Source organism: Rutidosis leptorrhynchoides, chromosome 8, assembly GCF_046630445.1.
Source record: "Rutidosis leptorrhynchoides isolate AG116_Rl617_1_P2 chromosome 8, CSIRO_AGI_Rlap_v1, whole genome shotgun sequence".
Classification (NCBI taxonomy): domain Eukaryota; kingdom Viridiplantae; phylum Streptophyta; class Magnoliopsida; order Asterales; family Asteraceae; genus Rutidosis; species Rutidosis leptorrhynchoides.
In genome coordinates this window covers 80,478,097-80,487,697 of record NC_092340.1, presented here as the reverse complement: position 1 = coordinate 80,487,697, position 9,601 = coordinate 80,478,097, and positions in this window count along the sequence as shown.

Genomic DNA, 9,601 nt, shown 5'->3' with positions numbered 1-9,601 from the left:
TAAGTTTTAGTGCAATAACCCTAATATTGGTGGGTCTAGGGTTGGATGATGATATTGTGGGTTTGTAAAACTAAATTAGTTGATGAAATCACTAGCTACTTGGATTGTTGGTGATTAGGGGTGTAAACTTACAATTTGGTGTTTTGACTAGTTTTAGGTCAAAATGGGTTTTTGAGTAAACAACCCTATAAATGGCGTTTAATGGCTAAAAGAATTAAGATTAGCTATTTCGGGAACGCGGGAAGTGATTTCATAAGTTTTGGACTTGTGAGTATCGTTTTATGCTTAATAGGGTGTAAAACACACTTTAGGACCAAATGGGCGGGTCGTGTGTTTAAATGAGTGATCGAATGACCAAACCATGTTTAAATGATGTTGTTGAGGCATAATCACAAGTCATTTGTGATTATGAAGGTTTTCGAGCGAAAAATGGTTTTTGGTCAAAGTTGGTCAATAGGATGTTCTAGGAGAACATATGTATTGTTTAAGTCGAACAAGCATTGTGAGTAGCTTATTTGCATGTATACTTTGCGTAGGTGATTTGCGTGAAGTCGGTGGAAGAAGTTAAGATCGCGGAATACGTTCTTCAAGTATTTCAAGGTGAGTGGAATATTTATACGCTTATGTATATAATTTGGTTGCTTGCGTGCGGTGTGGTAAGTGACATCCGTTAGGACTCACTTTTCGGGGACCACAATTGGGCTGGAAAATATAGTGAGTGATATCCGCGTGGATAGCTCTTCGTTGACTATATTTGTTTGGCGTATGTGGCGAGTGATAAACGCTTGACCTATCGCTCTTTGTCGGCCACGTGTGCATGTGTGTGTTTGGTTATGTGACGAGTGATTAATGCTTGACCTATCGCTCTTCGTCGGTCACATGTGTGTGTTCGGGCATGTAGCGAGTGATTAACGTTTGACCTATCACTCTTCGTCGGCTACATGTGTATGTTTAGATATGTGGTGAGTGATTAATGTTTGACCTATCGCTCTTCGTCGGCCACATATGTGTGTTGGGGTAAGTGGTGAGTGTCATCCGTTTCGGGATCCGCTCTTCGTTGGCCACTTATCGTGGGATGGTAAGCGGTTCCGCTTTTCGTCGGCCATCCTTGTGATTGAGGTAAGTGTTAACGTTTCGGTTGCACTTTTCGTCGGCCTCATGGTGCGTAGTGGTGAGTAGTTAACGATTTTGACCTACTACTCTTCGTCGGCCACTTACGCGTGCGATGGGTGGTGAGTAGTTAACGATTTTGACCTACTACTCTTCGTCGGCCACCATCGAGTCGAATGTCGACATTGGGTATATTGGGATGTGTAATTTTATTAGCATTGTACGTATTCGTTTTTGGCATGTATTATTGTTGAGATCTCTATGCTAATGATGTTGACTTGTTGTACGTACGATTAATCGTTTATTTGTTATTGCGGTTTGCTAATGTTATTGTGTTGTTGTGTAGGTGTATGCAAGTAATTGGATTATGTATGTATGCGTATAAGTATTGCATTCACTAAGCATTAGCTTACCCTCTCGTTGTTTACATTTTTAGGTTCGAAGGCGGACGTGGCAAGGGTATGCTCGGGATTAGATGATTTTTCCCATTTTGATGCTTGCTTGGATTCGACCTAGGATTGGGTAGTTTATCCCCAACATCATGCTCGTAGTTTGTTGGAACTTAAACTCACTGGGTCGAAGTTGTATTTTGTATTAAAAGGGGTATTTTGGGCATATGTGGGCCCCGCGATGTAAAACTCGTTTTAATTAATTAATCATGTTAGTTTTACTTATATTAATGTGTTGTAAACAAAAAGCGTTTCGTCTGAAAGTGTCGGGAACGAGTCTATCTTTTTCGCATTTAAAAAGCCCGGGGACAGGCCGTTTTGGCGCGGCGCGCCAGATAGGGGCGCGGCGCGCGGGGTCACTGTACAACAATTTTTTTTTGTTTGTATTTTCACGGGGTTTGGTCGAGGGTTGGTTTGGGTTGTTACACTTCTTCAGTACACTTACTTATGGCAAACACCGATTCGACCTTCTCGGTCCACCGTTTTAATCCGATTGGACCCTCGGTTCCATCGAATTCCAGAGGTTTACAAGTAGTGAATTCTTTGTAGGAGCATCCTACACGATTTCTTGTGGAATTAGTTCCACTGCTAGAACCAGAGTTATTGTTGTTATTTTGCATTGCGGCCTGCACTGCGGCTATGTTCGCAGCAAGGAAAACACGGAAGTCTTCCTCACTCATGTTCAAGTTCTGACGAGTTTTCGGTGCCATTTCCTTCAAAAATAGCCAAAAGAATTGAGTTAATCATATAGAATTTAAGAGTAGTCAATAGTATTTCGTAGCATAATATGAACTTATTTATAAAAGCTTTTTCTTCATATTAGCGTTTTATAGTTTTAATTCGGGTAGTACCTACCCGTTAAGTTCATACTTAGTAGCTACTATACAATTCAACAACTACGATTCTATATGAAAAACTAAATACAATAATATTTCGCGTTCAAACTTTTATACAATTTTTACAAATTTTCAATATCGCTATTTTACATATAGCATGAAGTATAGCACACAATAACTTTGATACAAGGCAGTTGCGAAGACAATTCTAGTTAATATGCAAGTCGTTCAGTAAAGGCAATAAAGACACGTAATTCATAAGTCCAGAAACAAGTCATGCATGAAATGTCCCGTTCATATTGATTATAAACGTTCCATATTAATTGATTTCGTCACGAGGTTTTGACCTCTATATGAGACGTTTTTCAAAGACTGCATTCATTTTTAAAACAACCATAACATTTATTTTATCGATAAATGTTTAAAAAGCATTACGTAGATTATCAAATAATGATAATCTAAAATATACCGTTTACACACGACCATTACATAATGGTTTACAATAAGAATATATTACATCAAAAATAAGTTTCTTGAATGCAGTTTTTACATAATATCATACAAGCATGGACTCCAAATCTTGCCCTTATTTTAGTATGCAACAGTGGAAGCTCTTAATAATCACCTGAGAATAAACATGCTTAAAACGTCAACAAAAATGTTGGTGAGTTATAGGTTTAACCTATATATTATCAAATCATAATAATAGACCACAAGATTTCATATTTCAATATACATCCCATACATAGAGATAAAATTCATTCATATGGTGAACACCTGGTAACCGACATTAACAAGATGCATATAAGAATATCCCCTATCATTCCGGGAAATCCTTCGGACATGATAAAAACGAATTCAAAGTACTAAAGTATCCGGTACTTTGGATGGGGTTCGTTAGGCCCAATAGATCTATCTTTAGGATTCACGTCAATTAGTAGATCGGCTTACTAATTCTTAGGCTACTGAGCAAAAGGGGCATATTCGGCTTCGATCATTCACCCATATAATGTAGTTTCAATTACTTGTGTCTATTTCGTAAAACATTTATAAAACTGCATGTATTCTCATCCCAAAATACTAGATTTTAAAAGTGGGACTATAACTCACTTTCACAGATTTTTACTTCGTCGGGAAGTAAGACTTGGCCACTGGTCGATTCACGAACCTATAACAAATATGTATATATATATATCAAAGTATGTTCAAAATATATTTGGACCATTTTTAATACGTTTTAATATTTTAAGTTTATTAAGTCAGCTGTCCTAGGTAGTAACCTACAACTAGTTGTCCACAATTAGATGTACAGAAATAAATCGATATATATATTATCTTGAATCAATCCACGACCCAGTGTATACACGTCTCAGGCTAGATCACAACTCAAATTATATATATTTTTGGAATCAACCTCAACCCTGTATAGCTAACTCCAACATTACTGCGTATAGAGTGTCTATGGTTGTTCCAAATAATATATATACATGGGTCGATATGATATGTCAAAACATTTGCATACATGTCTATGGTATCCCAAGATTACATTAGAATACATGTATAATACAATATAAGTTAGCTAGGATATGATTTGTATAGAATTGTTACAATATTTCCCGTAGCTACAACAATCAAAAAATATTTAATCGTGTTTTACCCATAACTTCTTCGTTTTAAATCCGATTTGAGTGAATAAAATTGCTATGGTTTCATATTGAACTCTATTTTATGAATCTAAACATAAAAAGTATAGGTTTATAGTCAAAAAATAAGTTACAAGTCGTTTTTGTAAAGGTAGTCATTTCAGTCGAAAGAACGACGTCTAGATGACCATTTTGGAAAACATACTTTCACTTTGAGTTTAACCATGATTTTTGGATATAGTTTCATGTTCATAAGAAAAATCATTTTCCTATAAGAACAACTTTTAAATCAAATTTTATCATAGTTTTTAATTAACTAACCCAAAACAGCCCGCGGTGTTACTACGACAGCGTATATCCAGTTTTACGGTGTTTTTCGTGTTTTTCGGTTTTAAATCATTAAGTTAGAATATCACATAGATATAGAACATGTGTTTAGTTGATTTTAAAATTCAAGTTAGAAGGATTAACTTTTGTTTGTGAACAAGTTTAGAATTAACTAAACTATGTTCTAGTGATTACATGTTCAAATCTTCGAATAAGATAGTTTTATATGTATGAATCGAATGATGTTATGAACATAATTACTACCTCAAGTTTAGTAGGTAAACCTACTGGAAGTGACAATAAATGATCTAGCTTCAAAGGATCTTGGATGGCTTGAAAGTTCTTGAAGTAGAATCATGACACGAAAACAAGTTCAAGTAAGATTATCACTCGAATTAAGATAGTTATAGTTATAGGAATTGAATCAAAGTTTGTATATGAGTATTACCTTGATTTAGAATGATATCTTACTATAAACAACAAGGATTTCTTGAGGTTGGATGATCACTTTACAAGATTGGAAGTGAGCTAGTAAACTTGGAAGTATTCTTGATTTTATGAAACTAGAACTTGTAGAATTTATGAAGAACACTTAGAACTTGAAGATGGAACTTAAGAGAGATCAATTAGATGAAGAAAATTGAAGAATGAAAGTATTTGTAGGTGTTTTTGGTCGTTGGTATATGGATTAGATATAAAGGATATGTAATTTTGTTTTCATGTAAATAAGTCATGAATGATTACTAATATTTTTGTAATTTTATGAGATATTTCATGCTAGTTGCCAAATGATGGTTCCCACATGTGTTAGGTGACTCACATGGGCTGCTAAGAGCTAATCATTGGAGTGTATATACTAATAGTACATACATCTAAATGCTGTGTATTGTACGAGTACGAATACGGGTGCATACGAGTAGAATTGTTGATGAAACTGAACGAGGATGTAATTGTAAGCATTTTTGTTAAGTAGAAGTATTTTGATAAGTGTCTTGAAGTCTTTAAAAAGTGTATGAATACATATTAAAACACTACATGTATATACATTTTAACTGAGTCGTTAAGTCATCGTTAGTCGTTACATGTAAATGTTGATTTGAAACCTTTAAGTTAACGATCTTGTTAAATGTTGTTAACCCAATGTTTATTATATCTAATGAGATGTTAAATTATTATATTATCATGATATTATGATATATTAATATATCTTAATATGATATATATACATTTAAATGTCGTTACAACGATAATCGTTACATATATGTCTCGTTTCGAAATCCTTAAGTTAGTAGGCTTGTTTTTACATATGTAGTTCATTGTTAATATACATAATGACATGTTTACTTATCATTTATCATTATTAAACATAGTGTAACAATATCTTAATATGATTCATATGTAATTAGTAAGACGTTGTTATAACGATAATCGTTATATATATCGTTTCGAGTTTCTTAATTCAATAAACACAATTTTATGTATATAACTCATTGTTAAAATACCTAATGAGATACTTACTTATCATAATATCATGTTAATTATATATATAATCATATATATGTCATCATATAGTTTTTACAAGTTTTGGCGTTCGTGAATCACCGGTCAACTTGGGTGGTCAATTGTCTATAAGAAACCTATTTCAATTAATCAAGTCTTAACAAGTTTGATTGCTTAACATGTTGGAAACACTTAATCATGTAATTATCATTTTCATTTAATATATATAAACATGGAAAAGTTCGGGTCACTACAGTACCTACCCGTTAAATAAATTTCGTCCCGAAATTTTAAGCAGTTGGAGTTGTTGACGTATCTTCTGGAAATAAGTGCGGGTATTTCTTCTTCATCTGATTTTCTCGTTCCCAGGTGAACTCGGGTCCTCTACGAGCATTCTATCGAACCTTAACAATTGGTATCTTGTTTTGTTTAAGTCTTTTAACCTCACGATCCATTATTTCGACGGGTTCTTCGATGAATTGAAGTTTTTCGTTGATTTGGAATTCATCTAACGGAATAGTGAGATCTTCTTTAGCAAAACATTTCTTCAAATTCAAGACGTGGAAAGTGTTATGTACAGCCGCGAGTTGTTGAGGTAACTCAAGTCAGTAAGCTACTGGTCCGACACGATCAATAATCTTGAATGGTCCAATATACCTTGGATTTAATTTCTCTCATTTACCAAATCGAACAACGCCTTTCCAAGGTGCAACCTTAAGCATGACCATCTCTCCAATTTCAAATTCTATATCTTTTCTTTTAATGTCGGCGTAGCTCTTTTGTCGACTTTGGGCGGTTTTCAACCGTTGTTGAATTTGAATGATCTTCTCGGTAGTTTCTTGTATTATCTCCGGACCCGTAATCTGTCTATCCCCCACTTCACTCCAACAAATTGGAGACCTGCACTTTCTACCATAAAGTGCTTCAAACGGCGCCATCTCAATGCTTGAATGGTAGCTGTTGTTGTAGGAAAATTCTGCTAACGGTAGATGTCGATCTCAACTGTTTCCGAAATCAATAACACATGCTCGTAGAATGTCTTCAAGCGTTTGTATCGTCCTTTCACTCTGCCCATCAGTTTGTGGATGATAGGCAGTACTCATGTCTAGACGAGTTCCTAATGCTTGCTGTAATGTCTGCCAGAATCTTGAAATAAATCTGCCATCCCTATCAGAGATAATAGAGATTGGTATTCCATGTCTGGAGATGACTTCCTTCAAATACAGTTGTGATAACTTCTCCATCTTGTCATCTTCTCTTATTGGCAGGAAGTGTGCTGATTTGGTGAAACGATCAACTGTTACCTAAATAGTATCAAAACCACTTGCAGTCCTTGGCAATTTAGTGATGAAATCCATGGTAATGTTTTCCCATTTCCATTCCGGGATTTCGGGTTGTTGAAGTAGACCTGATGGTTTCTGATGCTCCGCTTTGACCTTAGAACATGTCAAACATTCCCCTACGTATTTAGCAACATCGGCTTTCATACCTGGCCACCAAAAATATTTCTTGAGATTCTTGTACATCTTCCCCGTTCCAGGATGTATTGAGTATCTGGTTTTATGAGCTTCTCTAAGTACCATTTCTTTCATATCTCCAAATTTTGGTACCCAAATCCTTTCAGCCCTATAACGGGTTCCATCTTCCCGAATATTAAGATGCTTCTCCGATCCTTTGGGTATTTCATCCTTTAAATTTCCCTCTTTTAAAACTCCTTGTTGCGCCTCCTTTATTTGAGTAGTACGGTTAGTGTGAATCATTATATTCATAGCTTTTACTCGAATGGGTTCTCTGTCCTTTCTGCTCAAGGCGTCGGCTACCACATTTGCCTTCCCCGGGTGATAACGAATCTCAAAGTCGTAATCATTCAATAATTCAATCCATCTGCGCTGCCTCATGTTCAGTTATTTCTGATTAAATATGTGTTGAAGACTTTTGTGGTCGGTATATATAATACTTTTAACCCCATATAAGTAATACCTCCAAGTATTTAATGCAAAAACAACTGCGCCTAATTTCAAATCATGCGTCGTATAATTCTGCTCGTGAATCTTCAATTGTCTAGACGCATAAGCAATTACTTTTGTTCGTTGCATTAATACACAACCATGACCTTGCTTTGAGGCGTCACAATATATCACAAAATCATCATTCCCTTCAGGTAATGACAATATAGGTGCCGTAGTTAACTTTTTCTTTAACAATTGAAACGCTTTCTCTTGTTTATCTTTCCATTCAAATTTCTTCCCTTTATGCGTTAATGCAGTCAAGGGTTTTGCTATTCTGGAAAAGTCTTGGATGAACCTTCTGTAGTAACCAGCTAGTCCGGAAAACTGACGTATGTGTTTCGGAGTTTTCGGGGTTTCTCACTTTTCAACGGTTTCAATCTTTGCTGGATCCACTTGAATACCTTCTTTGTTCACTATGTGACCGAGGAATTGAACTTCTTCCAACCAAAATGCACACTTTGAAAACTTAGCGTAGAGTTTTTCTTTTCTCAGCAACTCTAGCACTTTTCTCAAATATTCTTCTTGCTCTTGATCATTCTTCGAGTAAATAAGTATGTCATCGATAAAAACAATGACAAACTTGTCAAGATATGGCCCACACACTCAGTTCATGAGGTCCATGAACACAGCTGGTGCGTTAGTCAATCCAAACGGCATAACCATAAACTCGTAATGACCGTAACGCGTCCTAAAAGCAGTCTTTGGAATATCATCCTCCTTCACCCGCATTTGATGATATCCAGAACGTAAATCGATCTTTGAATAAATAAACGAGCCTTGTAGTTGATCAAATAAGTCGTCGATTCTCGGTAGTGGGTAGCGGTTCTTGATGGTAAGTTTGTTCAACTCTCGGTAGTCGATACACAACCTGAATGTACCATCTTTCTTCTGACAAACAAAATAGGAGCTCCCCATGGTGATGTGCTTGGTCGAATGAAACCACGCTCTAAAAGTTCCTGTAACTGACTTTGTAATTCTTTCATTTCGCTGGGTGCGAGTCTGTATGGAGCATGAGCTATTGGTGCATCTCCTGGTACAAGGTCTATTTGAAATTCAACGGATCGATGTGGGGGTAATCCCGGTAATTCTTTCGAAAATACGTCAGGAAATTCTTTTGCGACGGGAACATCACTGATGTTCTTTTCTTCAGGTTTAACTTCCTCGATGTGTGCTAGAATGACGTAACAACCTTTTCTTATTAGTTTTTGCGCCTTCAAACTACTAATAAGATTTAATTTCGCGTTTTTCTTTTCTCCGTACACCATTAAAGGTTTTCCTTTTTCACGCATAATGCGAATCGCATTTTTGTAACAAACGACCTCTGCTCTCACCTTTTTCAACCAGTCCATGCCAATTATTACATCAAAACTTCCTAACTCGACTGGTATTAAATCAATTTTAAACGTTTCATCCCCCAGTTTAATTTCTCTCTCCCGACATATATTATCTGCTGAAATTAATTTATCGTTTGCTAATTCGAGTAAAAGTTTACTATCCAAAGGCGTCAGTAGGCAACTTAATTTAGCACAAAATTCTCTACTCATATAGCTTCTATCCGCACCCGAATCAAATAAAACATAAGCAAATTTATCATCAATAAGAAACGTACCCGTAACAAGCTCCGGGTCTTCCTGCGCTTCTGTCGCATTAATATTGAAAACTCTTCTACGACCCTGCCCATTAGTATTCCCCTGATTTGGGCAATTTCTAATAATGTGGCCCGGTTT